The sequence below is a fragment of the Miniopterus natalensis genome, chromosome 5, assembly GCF_054644295.1.
Source record: "Miniopterus natalensis isolate mMinNat1 chromosome 5, mMinNat1.hap1, whole genome shotgun sequence".
NCBI lineage: Eukaryota > Metazoa > Chordata > Mammalia > Chiroptera > Miniopteridae > Miniopterus > Miniopterus natalensis.
The window spans coordinates 89,037,203-89,053,834 of NC_142085.1; the positions used below are offsets into that span (position 1 = coordinate 89,037,203).

At 45.4% G+C, this 16,632-nt stretch overlaps 1 protein-coding gene across 1 annotated transcript in view; it reads left to right on the top strand.

Moving 5' to 3' along the window:
• PACRG (parkin coregulated) overlaps window positions 1–16,632 on the top strand; it is a 285,139-nt gene that overhangs the window by 5,143 nt on the left and 263,364 nt on the right. The gene's annotated exons all lie outside the window — the stretch shown is intronic.

Consider the following 16,632-nt stretch of genomic DNA (forward strand, 5'->3'; position numbering starts at 1 on the left):
GGGATGGAGGGGGGAATCGTTCTCTCCAAGTCGGCTCCTCGGGCCTTCTGTGCGCCGGGGGCTCCCCTCTGAAACGCCCTGCAGCCTCCTTCCCATGACAGTCGTCTTGATTCATCTTGGTTTAGGAAGAGAGGTAAAATATTTGATTTTTTTTTTCCAGTTGGCCAGAGAGTTATTACTTGACTCTTCATATGTAATTAAACTAAGTTATATCAAATACCTTTCTATTTGCTTTGAGTAATCTGTCATGGCTACATGTGTAATAATTACAGTAGCCTTATCTATGCGTTAAGGTACCATAGGATGGTCATCTCTATTCCATTCGGCTTCCCAGCCAACCCTCGGACAGGCAGGGCGGACTAGGAGGTAGGGCAGGCTACCTTTTTTTTCCATTTAGCATATAAATCTAAGATAAATAATTTAACTTCTTGTTGTGATTTTGGGGCACATTAAATGGCATAGCAAGAAATGGAAGCTGTATTTCTAGATTTTTCTGACTAAAACTAGTCTTCTCTTAATACCTATTTTTATAGACTTTCATTGATGCATAACATACAAAGAGAAAACACGTATTTTATGTGTATCACTTGATAAATATTAAACCAAGCACACTGGTTTAGCCAGCAGCCAGATCAGCAAACATCGCCGAACCCCTCAGGCCCTGTCCAGTCTCCGCCGAATCCACCCCAAGCTGCCCTGCCCCTGACCCGTCGGCAGATTTGTGCTTGTGTACGTGGAATCGGAACATGCACAACTGTTCTGTGTGTGGCTCTGGTCCCCGCTGTGTCTGAGATTCTCCCGTCCGTGGCTGTGATCGGGGATCTTCCACACTCATCACTGCTAGTACTTGCATTTGTGAATAAACCATTACCCGTCCCTCGGCTGCTGAGTCTTTGCGGGACTTCTGGGTTAGGACTGTGACAAGTACCGCTCCTGGGGAAATCCTGATACGTTTTTGGAGAACGTGCCCGCGGATACACACCTGGGAATCGCTGGGTCCCGAGGATACACACCTGGGAATCGCTGGGTCCCGCGGATACACACCTGGGAATCGCTGGGTCCCGAGGATACACACCTGGGAATCGCTGGGTCCCAGTGTGTGCGTTTGTTAGCTTCTAGTAACTGCATCAGAAGTGTTTCCAACTTGGTCTTTCCCCTTTGAACCCGGCCAGCTCCGTATGAGACGGCCACGTGCTCTATGGTCTCCCCAATAATTGGCATTTTCTTTACTTTGCACCTGAGCAATTCCAGTGGGTTATCTAGGGTAATTCTAGGATTATCTCACCGTGGACTTATTTTTATTGTGCGTAGTGAAGTTTAAAACTTTATATTTGTTGGCCATTCGATTATCTTTTTCCAAGTGTCTTTTTAAGACTTTCGTCCGTTTCTTTCTCAGCTTGGTCTGTCTTCTTTGTAGTACTTTAAAATTTTTCATATTCTATTCTAAATAATATAAGGCGCTGTCAAATATATGTATCTCAAGTATGGTTTCCTACTCGGAGTTTCCTTTCCATTCTCTTAATGGTGATTTTTACCCATCTCTTTTTAAAATATAAAAAGAAAAAAATTATCTTCTGTGAGAAAAAATGATCTCAAATATTTTACTTACGTACTTATGTGTAATACGTACCTCAACCAATTTTAATTGTCTCAATAATGTATATATGAAGGCACAAGCTTTGAAAATAAATTTTGGTGATCAGAAAGAAAAACCACAGTGCAGCAATGAAACAAAATGTAATCAAAGTAGGAAGCCTGAGCTGGAGACAAGGAGAGTGAGTTTGCTGTTCTTCAGGATTGGTATTTGTGTTGATTGATGATCAGATTTCTTTCTGTTTCTTGGCACCTGCTGTTGAAAGGTGGACACTATGCACTTCTCATTGTCAGAGGAGACACAGCCGGGCCATCCCTACGGGGAGTTCAAGCCTTCCCTGGGCAGAATGCTCAGAGCAAGTGATCATATAGTGTTCTGATTTTAAATATATATATTTTTATTGATTTTAGAAAGGAAGGGAGAGGGAGAGATAGGAACATCAATGATGAGAGACGCGTAACATTTTAAATGCAGCAGGTTCCCCGTTAATGCTGTTTCCTTCCACGTCCTCATGGTCAACTCGGGTTCCCTACAGTGTTGAACAGAAAGAAAATTGATTCCAGCTGGGGCGCTGTCCGTGGCGTTTGCGTTTCTCCCCAGGCTGCGTGGGTTCCCTCTGGCATCCGAGCCGTGCGAGTTAGCTGAATGCTGTCTCCCCCGGCCCGGCCGAGTGAGTGGGGTGCGGGCGCCCTGTGCCGGAGGGGCATCCTGTCCAGGATGGGTGCCGCCTGGATCCCTGAGCGGCCCGGGCAGGCTCCAGCCCGGCCACCGGCCACCTGCGACCCTCACCTGGACCCCGCAGGTTGGAAAACACTCCCTTCCTTGCTTTTGTTCATCTTTCTTAAATGTAGAGCTCACAGTACCTCTGTGTTTAATATTAGAGGGTTGCAGGGTCTTTATTTAGAAGTTTGGTGATGTTTCTGTGACCAGAAATACGCTGTAGGGACGGAACTCCCGTTTATATCAGCTAGCCCACGGAACACTGCTTTCATGAATCCTCGTTTTGAAAAAGTCACGTTTACCCAGGACCTGTGGGCGACATCCAGGACTTGCCGAACCCACAGCACCCGGTACCTGCTACACAGAGTCGCCACAATTTCTAGTATCTTACAGGAACCCCAGCAGCGGATTTCCCAGGAAACAGGAGCGGATTTCTCCGTGAGGACCTGGGGTTGCGCGCAGTGGCTGAGGGGGTGCATGTGCGCGGGCCCTTGGCGGGCAGGTGGGCCCAGGAGCGCCCAGGCTGCCGGGTCCCCGCCCTGGTGGGTCTCGGTTCAGTTTACGGCGCGAGTGAGGCGGCTGCTGCTTCCTAGGGTGGCAGAGAGCACGTGAGTGGTGCTGAGAGGGCAGACTGGGACCTGAAGGAGGGGGGCCCGGGGGCCCCGGAGGGTAGACGGGGACCTGAAGGAGGGGGCCTGGGGGTCCCGGAGGGTAGACGGGGACCTGAAGGAGGGGGGTCTGGGGGTCCCGGAGGGCAGACGGGGACCTGAAGGAGGGGGGCCTGGGGGCCCCGGAGGGTAGACGGGGACCTGAAGGAGGGGGCCTGGGGGTCCCGGAGGGTAGACGGGGACCTGAAGGAGGGGGGCCTGGGGGCCTTGGAGGGTAGACGGGGACCTGAAGGAGGGGGGCCTGGGGGCCTTGGAGGGTAGACGGGGACCTGAAGAGACGGGGACCTGAAGGAGGGGGGCCTGGGGGCCCCGGAGGGTAGACGGGGACCTGAAGAGACAGGGACCTGAAGGAGGGGGGCCTGGGGGCCCCCAGAGGGAATCATGTTTGCTGCCTTGTGAAAGCTGAGGGCGGCCCAGGGGAAGAGCTGGGCAGGGGCCAAGGCTCAGGGACAAGACGCACCAGGCCTCCTGCTCAGTCGTTTTTCAGTCTTTATTTTCTGCTTTCTTTGACCAAAATAAGTACGTCATACATTCTATTCATGATGTATGTGCTTAAAATTTTTTAATTGTATATATTTCTATAGAATATACATGCAAATGTACTTTGTGGAGAGTAGATATGTTTTACAGCTGGCATATTTAGCTTGTATTGTGTACAATTATAATACTTTATATGAAATTTCATGGATTCCTTCTAACATGCTAATATTTTGCATGTCATTACAAACTCTTCATAAGCATTTAAAAGACTTCATAAAATTCTATCCTCGGAATACACCTTAATTTACTTCGTCATTTACCCAGGTTGCTTGCAGTTTTTTGCTATTACACATAATGTTGAAATGAATATTTTTATATTAATTTTTTTCCATATTTTAACATATCTCCTTGAAATACAACTTCTGGAGTAGAATTACTGGGTTTAGAGATCTTAGGAATCTGAAGGCTCTAAGGAAAGTCTGATTTATTTGCCACCTGCAAGGCTGGACTGTGGCCGGAGGTGCCCCAGGCCCTCCCGCCCCCCGCCCCCCTCACCCGCCGCCCCTGGAGAGGATGGGCCCATCTCAGCACCTCGGACACCCCCATGACCCCTATTAGAAAAGGGTCGAAAACACCTCAGGCTGCGGTTCTCAGGTTGCAAATTGGAACCACCTGGGAGCTTAGACACTGATTCCTGGGTCCCACCCACCTAGGTTCTGATTGTTCTGGGGGCAGTTTAATTCGTGCTTAGTAGGGATTCAGAGCATTTAGGGGGCAGAGTATTTTGGAAAGATCTCAGAACTATTTTCCAGGTAGCTGGTCAGTTTTTCCAAAGAGATAGGGCAATGTTTCGTTCCCCCATTCGTTCCCCTTTTGTGTTATAATTATATAAAATACTCAGACACCTGAGAGGAATTTTTAACCAATGTAACACAATTATTATAACTTGGTAATATGTTTAGAAACTGCTAAGGCTAATTTCTCCTATTAATTCCTATCCAGAATATTGATTTTAAATTTTTAACTTTTTACTAATTTAATCTTCCAAATGACCTATTAATAACATGCAAAACTGAAATATTCCTTTGAAATTGCAATGAACATGTGCATCACTTGGAAAAGAATTCTCATTTTTAGTGTCTTCACCTGTAGCAATATATTTGATCACTTCACGTTTATACTGTGTATCTATTTTCTTAATAAGTGCTATTATATTTATTTTATATCCAGCTTCCTCATTAACTCTTAAATCTAATAATGTTCCCACTGAACCTCATGTTTTATTTTAATCGTTTTCCACATTTTGAAAAATGCAAATATACAAATAAATGTAGAAAATAATGAAATAGTCATGTATTTAATCTAGATTTAATAAGTAAGGTTCTTAAAATGATTTCTTAAAATAAGCTTCTGATTTTATAGATAAAATAAATCCTCTGTACCTCAGCCCTTTCATCCGCAGAAGTAGCCAAGATCCCCAAGTTTCCGTACATCGCTCTCGAGTGTCCGCCGCGCTTACTCTCCGTCCGTGCATTTTGTGACTGTGAGTGTGTGCCTGTAATTACAATCGGGAGCCACCCTCGACCTGGGCCTGCTGTTCCTGTGCACGCCCGTGTGATGCCTTTCTGCTCAGGTTTAACTCATAAATACGGGAATGATGTCAGTATAAGTCTGGGGTTCACATACAGGAACGATGTCAGTGTAAGCCGGGGGTTCGCGTGGGCTTTCCCCATGTCGTTCCTGTGCGGCGCGAGCCGGAGCTGGGGCCGAGCGAGGAGAGGCACGCGGGTGATGCGGAGGCCCCCCCCGGCTCTGCTCAGCCTCCTGCACCCTGACGCCACCTCCCTGTATCGTCTTTAAAGGCAGAGCACTGTTTCCTCCAGGGTTTCATTCTTAAAGGGGAGGAGTTTACTATTCTAACTGTGAATGGTGATTAAGTGCCCTGGTCACAAAGCTGCCTTGCTTTTGGGGGGCTTCTTAAGCTCGTTTTCCCCAGGCACCTTGTCACCTCTCGTGGGTGGTGGTGCGGGAACGCGGGGCCCGCCGCAGAGGAACACGCAGAGGGGTCTGCTCCCCTGCCCACCCGGCCCCGTGGCGCGGGTCAGCCCGGCGGTCAGCCCGCAGCCAGTGTCGCCTGCGCTGCCCTGGGCCCCCCACGCGGGTTCCTGAGCCGTGAGCTGCTGCTGGGACTGCAGTAGCGGGGAGCCCCTTCTGTCCTGTCGGTCGGTCTGTCTGCCTCTGAGCCGGCATCACACTCATGTTGTAGCGTTAGCAGTCGTGGTATTTGGTAAGGTGGGTGCCCCGGTTTGTCTTCACCCTCTGTGACGTTCTTGGTCGTTACGATCAATGTCAGGTTTCATGAAAATTCCGAAAGTGGATTAGAGTCGTGTAGAATGTACAGGATGGGTTGGGGACAGTAGCAGTCTTTTCTGGTCCCTACTTGCTAAGGCGTGTGGGTGGGGGTGTAGTATTGGGTTTTATCAAAGACACTTCCTGCATCTACTGAGATGATCATAATGTTGTGCTCTTTCAGTCTGTTACTACTAATATATTAATTAAATGAATAGATGATATTCTAAGGTTAAATCATCCTTACATTATGAACACAATTTAATCCTGATGTGTTTAGCTTACAAAACAGTACAGGTTACTGGAGCAAAATCCTTTCCAGGACGCCACCACCAGCCCCTGCATCTAGGCATTATTTTAAGGTGGCGTCTTAGGTCTGCTGCCGAAACAAAATACTATAGACCGAGTGTCTTAAGGATCGAAATGTATTTCGCACAGTTCTGGAAGCCAAGCGAGAAGTCTAAGTCCCAGCGCCGGCCCTGTCGGGTCCTGGGGAGGAGGGCTGCCCTCCTGGCTCGCAGGTGGGGTGACACTGATTCTGCGGCACCTAGAAAGTGGGACAAGAGACTTATAGGTTTAGTGTTTGGGATCCAAGAACTGAAACTCCAGAGCGTGTGCAAAGTAATTCAGTTAGTCCAAGAAGAAATGTTATACCCAGGGAGAGGTTTGTTTATAACTTTCCCACATACCTGTGAGAATCACAGCCCAAACAAAAAGTTGGGGTGTCACTGTCCATGAATTTGTTTATTTACAGAAGTTAGTCATTTAGGAAAAGGCATGTGAATTGATACTATCAGAAATACTTGTGTTGTATACATAAGAATTTATGTTTTAGAATTATCCCTAAACCAATTTAAAGTCATTATGTAGCCAAAAAAGATGAGGAACAGGAGGGAGGGGGCTCAGAGAAGCCAAAAGGGAACTAACACCTTTAGTCCCCTGTGTGGGGAAGCACAGGCTGGTACCTGTTCGGTAACCATAGAGATCTCACCTCTGTCCCTGCTCGGCCACCCACAAATAATAAGTGACATTTCTCAGTAAGGAGAGTGGGTGGGAGTGAATCTGCTGAAGTTGATTAAAATATTGGCAAACTCAGAACTTGCATTCAGTTTATAGTAAAAGGGCCACATCGTCTCGTGACCATTGTCAATGGCTTTTCAACTTGAAAATTGTTTCTCGAAGTGTCCATGTGATAGGTGCACGGGGATGATAGGTGACCTTACGGAGAAGAGCCCATCAGGGCCTCTCAGTCCCCATCCTGTCCACCCTCCCCCCCAGGCCCACATTCCTTCGGCTCTACCACTTTCAACCATTCCTAATTTTAAATAGTCGAATAGTTATTTCTATTCTGTAAATACAATAACACGCTTGTACAACTGTTTTCTTCAAACAGCTTAATTGAGGTAGTGACAATGAACCGCGTGTATTAAAGTATAGAACTGAATGTGTTTTGACATCTATCTACGTATGACTGTCACACCGTCGCAGGTGTCGAAGTGACGGTCAGATCCACCACCCCGGGCCCCCTGTGCCTCTTCGTAACCCCCCCCCCCCCCCTCTGGTGAACAGAGGATCTCCTTTCCTCGCTATAGACGAGTCGCATTTTCTAGAGTTTTGCGCAGATGGGATCCTACAGAACATACTCCGTTTTCTTCCCGGCTGCTTTTTCAGGCGGCAGGATTATTTTGAGGTGCAGCCGCAGTGTTGCGTGTACGGCGCTTCCTCCCTTTATGTCGCTGGAAGCGTCCGTTTGGGTGGGTGTCGCAGGGCTCGTCTGACCGCCTGCTGGTGGGCGTTTGGGTCGTTGCCAGTGCCTGGCCGTTCAAAAGCTGCTCCGAGCACTGGCGCCCGAGTCTGCATAGAGGCGTGTCCATCCCCGTGGTGCGCACCTGAGGGCACCGGCCAGCTGCCTGAGGGAGGCGCACGGGGTGCCCTGGCGGTGTGGCGCAGTCGGCCGGGCACCGGGCTGTGCGTCAAGAGGTCGCCGGTGCCATTCAGGGGCAGGGCATGTGCCCGGGTTGCGGGTTTGGTCTCCGGTTGGGATGTTTCTCTCTCTCCCTTTCCTTCTTCCTAACCCTTCCCCTCTCTGTAAAAATCAATAAAAAACATATTTAAAAAAAAAAAAAGTAGAGAGGGGATCAAAACTGAGTCATGTCCCATCTGCCCCCGGCTGGCATGTGATGTCGTTAATGGCAGTGACAAGTATAAGCCAGGTTATTACATGAGAGCTGTTTTCTTAGGTCTATAACGCATAGAATAGCGGGAAAATCATTTGTATTATTTTAATCAGTATAAACTGTATCTGTGTGCAGAAGCTTCTCATAAAGGAAAAACGCCCACTGCTGATTTATATACGCTATCAAACATAGTTATTACACGAGCTTTCCGGAAGTATCGTTAGGGTATGAAAACAAAGTCTGCATAATTTTCTCTAGTAAATATATTTATTCACTTTCTCCTTTATAGGTTACCCAACATAGATCAATGTTCAGAATTTCTCATTAAAAACTACAGTAGTTAGTACCTTAACTTTTTGCTTCATTTGTTGAGATTTATTTGTTCCATGTACATAAAACTCAAATTTATGTTTGCCTTTATTTTCTTTCAGTGATATCTCAGGAATCTTTCACATTTTATAAGGAGCCATAAATTTGTTTCAGCCTGGGGCCAGCAGCCGGCTTTCATGCTGACCTAGATGTATAGATGCAATTTAGTGAATTTTGAAAATTTGAATGATAGCACATTAAACTGGAATAATGAACCAATAAAAAATTGTTATCACATTCCAAAAAATTATTTCTTAGACATTCACACCGTCGTTTTACTCATTAAAATTATTCCAGGATCATAAGTTACAACATGTGCTCCTAAGGCTAAAAAAAAAAAAAAAAAAAAAAAAAAAAATTCAAATCTTTGCTGGTGATCAAATGATTTGACCTGAAAAGATAAATCTTGTGGAACGCCAGGGCAGGCATCTGTAACTAGATTATCCACCACCAGCTAATGGAGTGAAATGCCTTTTTTTTTTTTTTTAATTTGTGTTTATTGATTTTTTATTTTCTTTTAGAGAGAGGAAGGGCGAGGGATAGAGAGAGAAACATCACCGATCAGCTGCCTCCTGCACGCTCCCTATTGGGGATCGAGCCACACCCCAGGCGTGTGCCCTGACCGGAAATTGAACCGGTGACCTCTTGATTCCTGGGTCAACTCTCAGCCACTGAGCCACACCGGCCAGGCAAAAAATTCTTGGAAAACCTTTCACGTGGCGCCTGCGATGCTCGTCACACGTGGAGCGCTAGGTTTGTCACAAAGCCAGTATCTCCATTCAGCCCTCACTGGTATGTGACATTGGACTTAAACCTGCAAAACCTCGGTGCTTCATCCGCAGGTAGAAACCCTACTGCAACTCCAGGGGCGTCACGGAGAATTCATGAAACACTACAGGGAAATATTCAGGTCCCAAAGGCGCGCGCCCAGCGACATGGAAGTGAGGCGGGCGTGCGCACGAGAGGTTGGCTGCCTTTCGCGTCTGCGGACCTGCCGTTGGCCTGTCCTAGAAGCAGAGCCTCTGAGCTCCGCAGGATCCTAAAGTCCTGCTGCAGCCGCGGCAGTGAGCCGAGCGCCCAGGAAGGCAGGGGATGCCGTGGGTCGCGGAGGTGCTGTCTCCTGGTCGCCTAATGACTCCGCTGGCCTTGGCCGTGTTTCACAGATGCTCTTAGTCACCCAGGAAGATCACTGCTCCTGAAATTGGTTTTTTGTATGTGTATATATATATATATATATATATATATATATACATATATATATACATAACAGGTTTTTATTGATTTCAGAGAGGAAGGGAGAGGGGGAGAGAGAGAAACATCAATGATGAGAGTCAGTGATCGGGGGCCGCCCGCAAGCCAGGCGTGTGCCCGGACTGGAATGGGACTGTGATCAGCCGGATCGCAGGCCGGTGCTCAACCTCTGAGGCAGGCAGCTGGGCTGCTCCTGAAATTTCTACACTAGTAAGAGGCATTTCCCAACCACACACATTATTTTGATCTCAGTGATATGTATGATTCAAGCAATTTTATAAATGATTTCTTTAACTATTTAGGAGGCACTTTAAAATTACCATAACATCTTATATGTGGAATCTAATGAACAAAGTAAACTAACAAAGTGGAGACAGACTCATGGATACAGAGAACAGACTGACAGCTGCCAGAGGGGAGGGGGGTGGAGGGGTGAGAAGGGTGAAGGGATTAAGCAAAGAGAAAAAGACTCCTGGACACAAACGACAGTCCGGTGATTACAAGAAGGAAAGAAGGCAGGGGCAGGTAGAAGGGAAGGGGGGTAAACGGTGACGGAAGGGGACTTGACTTGGGGTGGGGAACACACAGTACAATATACAGGTGATGTGGAATTGTATACATGAAACCTACGTAATTTTATTAACCAATGTCACCCCAATAAATTCAATTTAAAAAATCAGCATAACGTCTAACCCTGTTGGTATTTCTGTTGTAGTTCATTAGGATGATCCCCATGTTTGAAGGAAATAATGAAATAAGAAAAATTTCGTTTAAAGTTGTTTAGATTCTAATTTGACAACTAAATGCATTAATCTGAACAAACGGAGATTATAGGAACATCCCAGGTTTCCATTAGTCTTCAAACACTGGCGTCTAATTGTCGTTTCTCCTTCAACTCACCTGATGCCATTTATCCGGCAGCGGTTCTGATGTTTTTGTGTCTTTGCGAGACATAAAAACAGAGAATGAGTGGGTTTTTTTTTATAAAATGTGGTTTACCTTCCGCTAGGAATTCTTCTTTTACGTTTTAGTCTCTATCTTAATTGTGAATATCAAATGGAGCCTCTCAGATGAGCGATATAGGCTAATTTCACATTTTCTCTAACTGTGCAAATACACTCCTCATTTTCCCTAGTCTGGGCCTAAATTGCCCGGCGTGCATTTGTAATCAGAATTGATTGGGTTGCTGTGGAAACTGGAAGAGTGCCGCTGGCTGAGGCGGCGGCCCGGGAGGAGCGCTGTTATCATAATTGTCTGCCGTCCTAAACGCCTGTCATTCCGAACAGCACGCTGATGAAATTTTCACATGCCAGCCCCCAAACGCTTCTCTCCAGAACATCGCTTTGTGGTCAGTAGTAATCCTCTAGATTGATTTTCTTTTTATTTCCAACGCCTTTGTTACCGTATTTAATTTGTCTCCACACTGAACTGTGTTTTTTTGCAAAAATGAAACCAGTTTCCATTTTGTTCATACTTAGAAGGCACGTCGTAGGAAAAACCATGAGGCGCAGTAAAAGGTCAGTTATTTAGAAGCCAATCGTCTGAAACATTTCAGCTGCTTAACAAGAAGATGTAAAACGAGTGCAAAAAATGCAGTTGAGGGAAGAATTCTTGACACCTGGTGATGAAGACGGCCCGGAGGAGGCGGAGGTTATTTCACACAAAGCGAAACACAACTGTGCCTCTCACACGGGGAAGCCAAGATGAGCTGTGTCTCTTTAAAGGTTTGCCTTTTGTGTGAAGTCCAGAAAGTGAAGATCATCGCCCCAAAGAATGAGGGGACAAGCCGAAAGAAGGGCGAGTCAAGTGGCCTGTGGCCGGGGCAGGGGTGCTGGGGTCAGGAGTGAGGACAGCACACGTCCGAGGGGCACAGACTTCCCTTAACACCAGCTGTTCTGGAGACTTCCATTGGCTTCCCGATTTCAACAAGAACATATGCAAAAACTATCCGTGACTTCCAAAGTTCAAACATATGCCGCCCTCCCCATAAATCTTAGGAAACCAAAGGATGCCCCCCAAAAGAGAGCCCCCTGCTGAGGAAAGGGAACAGTGCGGCCCTGTGCGGAGAGGCCGGCGTGGGCCGGGCAGGAGCCACGGGCAGAGGGTTCCAGACGCGGCTGAGGAGGCCTGCTTCAGCCAGAGACGTCGCCACACGTCCGCGGGGCGTCATCTGCATGCCCATCGCCTCGCGAACATTGAAACTTGTGTGCTGGACGCTTAGATCCCAGCCCGGGGACCGTCACTGCTCCAGAGAGAAGTCGGCACCCCCGAGCCCCTTCCTGCAGGGGAAACGCAGTGTATTTGTGGAAGTGAGTTCTTGTCTTCCTCTGAAGGGCTGGGCCGGAGGCAAAAAGTACACAGCAGTTTTCCTGTGCCGTTCACCCCGAAGCACAGTTAAAACTAGATTTAAGTTAAGCCGGAGGGGCGGGGGGACACATCTGCCTCAATACACACTTTGTTTTTTTGAATAGGTAACGAGTGATAGTTTAGAAGGCAGCCGGGCACACACGGAAAGAAACCTTTCCCTTCATTTCTCCTTTGCAACGGCAGCCAGGTATTTGTGTCCTATGGAATGTTTTATTCATTATATGCAGATACGTCCATAGATTCATCATCGTCAGGCTTGTTGATCTGAGGAGAGCTGGGAGCTGTGTGGCAGGATATCAGAGCTGCTTTCCTTTGAACGGGCTTACGGGCCCGGTTGTCCGCCGGCCAGCTGAGTATCCGCGCGGCGAGCTGCACACTGTCCCGCCTGCCCGCCTTTCCCCCAGGCGCCTGCCTTTCTCACTGACCGAGAGCTCTGTGCTAGAGACCTGGAGGTCTTTTACCGGCTGTCTGTTTTATATCGCCTTCCTTTCTGTGCCTCGTCTTTTCACTCAACTAGTAAAGCCTTCCGATAAGCAGAGTTTATTAATTTTGAGGTGGTCAGATTTATCTGTCTTTACTTTCGTGGTCAGTGCCTTTTTGGTCTTAAGAAATCATTCCCTATTCTGAGACTATAAAACTAGATCTGCCGTCCACTGGAATTATTTTCTGAGTATGCCGCGAGGTAGAATGGGGTCTCATTTTCCCAGTCCGTATTTCTGACCGACCTGCACCACTTCTTGAAAACACCACTATTTCCCACGGCTTCCCGGTACCACCTTCATCATAGCTTAAATTTTCACGCAGGTTTGCGTTTGTTTCTGGACCCCTCTGTTCTGCTGTCTGTCTCGCTCCCTGTTACTTCACGGTGCGTGTTGCTGTCTGGAAGACTGAGTCTTCCAACATTTTCCTTTTTCAGGATTGACAAATATTCTCGGCCCTTTGCATTTCCATATAAACTTTAAATTTCCATATGAAGTTTGTCAAGTTACAGAAAGAAGTTTGGATTTTGATTGAGTGATTGGGATTTTGATTGATGTATAATCAGTGGTGAGGGTCGGCATCTTTATTATATTGAATCTTCTAAGCCATGAATGTTATACCACAAAATATTTAGGTCTCCTTTAATTTCTCCCTATAAAGTTTTATAATATTCTCTGTAGAGCTCCTGCATATATTTCTTAATATTTATTCTTTAGTACATGTTTATGCTAATGGAGATGGTCTAGTTTTTGAGATTTTTTTCCCTAATTTTTAACATATACAATTATTTTTTTATATAGGAGACTTGTAAAATTTGCTTATTAATTTTAACACTGTATGTGTTGCATTTTGGATTTTTTGCATGCATAATGATATATGTGAATGGAAATTGTATTTCTTCTTTTCCAACCATATAACATTTTTCTAATCCTACTGAATGAGGTTTTCTCTCCAGTATCCTGCTGAGTACATAAGTAATGGTGGGTATTTTTATGCCCTTCCTGATCTCACAAAGAAAGCCTTCAATATTTCATGATAAAGTATAACAGTTTTACTTTAGATTCCCTTAATAAAGTTAATGTGGTGTTCATCTGTTTCCAATTCATTTAAAGTTTGCATCGTAGATGTTGGTTTTATAAGTTTTTATCTATTGAGATGATCATATGCTTGGACTCACTTCACTAACATTTTGCTCATGTTATAGTTTATATTTTTATATTTATGTTCATAAATGATACTGACCTTGCATTTCCTTTTTACAGTATCCTTTTTGATATCTCTGCATATTGTAAGAGTAAAGTGAAACCAGAGTGAGATTAAGGAACATGTGGTACAATATGTAAATGTGACATGTTCGTTATGGATAATTGAGACGGCAAGATATAGTAGCTGGGGTGTCAAAGTACCACGGTTTTTTATTTTTAGCTTTCTCATCAGACAGCTGTGTACTATTTTGCAAGTGTTTGTTTTCTTTGATGTCTTACCTTCTTTGTAAAATGAGGCATTTGAAATGTATTATTATTTATTATTTTTAATCCTCACATGAAGACATGCCTCCATTGATTTAGAAAGAGGGAAAGAGAGAGAGAAACATTGATGTGAGAGAGAAAATATATACAGCAGCTAAAGTAGGTTTACTGTTGTGCATATGTGAAACAGAGTTTATTCTTGTATTATTAGTTATTAATTATTGTATTTATTTGTATTACAACTATATGCTTTTTCCCACCCCTATATGTAGTGTCTTCTCATGGGCATAAGTATTTAGTTAGGATTTTGGTCTCCAGATTATGAGAGCTATGAGAATTTTCACATTACCTCACGTTTCTGAGCATATTCTTGATCAGTGAGAAAATATACAGTAATAAAAGCTCCAGATCCACACCCAACATCCACAAGAGTAGGAGTTGGGGTGAGACATAGGAGGAAAAATGTGGGATATTATTCATTTAAATGAAGTTTGTAATACAGCTACACCATACTTTTACTTTCTTAGGAATCATGCTCCCAGATACTTACAGGAACTAATACTTACAGGAACTAATGTTTTTTTTCCCACCATTTTGACCAGGTCTGAATATACTTTATGGGACAAGAAACATATATGTTGGCTACATAGAGGTAGTAAATCGCTTGCAAGGATCTTAGATAACTAGAATTGCCGAAAACTCATTTAATAGAATATGTGGTTAAGTATGAGCTATTATTTTTGCCTACAGTAATAGAAATGCAGCTTCAGGTGTATTATTTGTGTCTAGCACAGTGTTCCAAAAATCCAATATTAGGGCTATTTTTCTTGAAAATAAACCTTCAAATATTTATGTGTGTGTCTTAACTATGGCTACCCAGAAGTAGAGCCTTGAGGCAGGGATTCTTGTGCAAGCAATTTGTGAGGGGAGAGTTTTCAGGAGGAATGTGTAAGGGAGTAAGTAGAACAGGAGAGGAGGAGAGAAGCTAAGCAATGACCCCATGAAGAAATTGTACCAGAGGTTCAGCCCTGACACGAGGCAGAGTCGTTAGCTTCTCTGCATGAGCGTTCTGTGTGCACCCCTCAGCAATCAGTCATGAATACTGGCCTGATGATCCAGGTGGGGGCGGGGCATAACTGCCAGGCACCTCTGGGCAAGGCTGTTCCAATCTCCCAAGCTCAGTCCTCCTGAGAAGGTTGCAGGTGCAAGCTGTCAGCTGTGACACACACAGAGGCTTCGGGGATCTGCTTGGAGCACCAGTGACCTACTGCAAACCAAGGTGGGACCTTCATCATTTCTTATATAAGTAATTATTGTTGTAGTCCCTACCATGGTGACCACTGGAGGGAGTTTCAGGAACACTGAAGAGCATAGACATACTTTCAGAGATAGGAATGAGTATAGAATGCTGGAGGACACTATGAGAGGATCATAGTGAGAGAAGATGGAAAAAGGAGGATCAGGGCATCAAGAACCATGTTGGCCAGAGGAGGAGTTTAAGGAATATTCTAAGTGTCATGCAAAGGCAGTGGAAATAGGCTGTGGCTTGATGTGATTGAGGAACCACAGAAAGCCGGAATGGCAGGAAGAGAGTGAACCAGGTAGAAATTTGAAATGGTAACAAATGAGGTTAGAAAGCAGGACTTCAGAAATTGCAGGGATAGGTAGACTTTGGAAGGGCTTTGGCTTTTACCCTGGGTGGGATGGACCATTGAAGGATTGTTAGAGAGTACGGTATGGTGAAAGAACCACTCTGGATGATGTGCCCAGAACAGACCATAGAGCCGTGTGGGCAGTAAATATGGAGATGTTTGCTGTAGTTGAGGCAAGAAGCGATGGTGACTGAGATTATAACCAAATCCAGGCCAGCTACCTGCTGCAACAAAATCCAAACTTGTGAGACAGGTGTTGGTGGAAAAGAAAGAGGTTTATTCAAGTGCCGACACCTTGTCAAGATGGGGGAACTCCTGTCCTCAAAAATCCATCTTAATAATCTTAATATCTCGGTGCAGGCAGAGGTGTTTTATAAGGATAGAGAGGGAAAGCAGAACATAAATATCAGGGGTAGGGGCTATGTGCACACCGTCTCTTCTGGGAGTAAAGGGAGGGTGAGCTGAAGAGTGTGAATACACCCCTTTTTTTGTTTTGTTTGTTTTTTTTTTAATATATCTTTATTAATTTCAGAGAGAGAAAAGGAGAGGGGGAGAGAGAGAGAGAAACATCAATGATGAGAGAGTCATTGATTGGCTGCCTCCTGCACGTCCCCGACTGGTGATCGAGCCCGCAACCTGGACATGTGCCCTGACTGGGAATCAAACCCTGATCGTTTGGATCCTAGGTTGACGCTCAACCGCTGAGCAATGCCCAGCGGGATAATACACCCCTTCTTAAGTTTCCTCCCCTCGTTTCAGTGCTCACTGTCTTCAAACAGGATTTGTAGATTTGCAGCAGACACCTGAGGGACTTACTGCGGGTGCCTAGCAGCCCTTCTCCCCCAGAACTGGCTGCTTTAAGCTGTAAAAAAAGGCTAGATAAGAAGTGAAAACATAGGATTTTATTTACATACTCTAAAAAAAAACAGATAGTAGGCTGTAGCCTTGAGAGAATGTAGAATAACCTTTATTGCTTAATCAAAATGTGAAATTATGGTTAAAAGATGAGGGTGGCTGCAGTGGGTATATGGAAAATGGAGTAAGTTCCAGCTGATT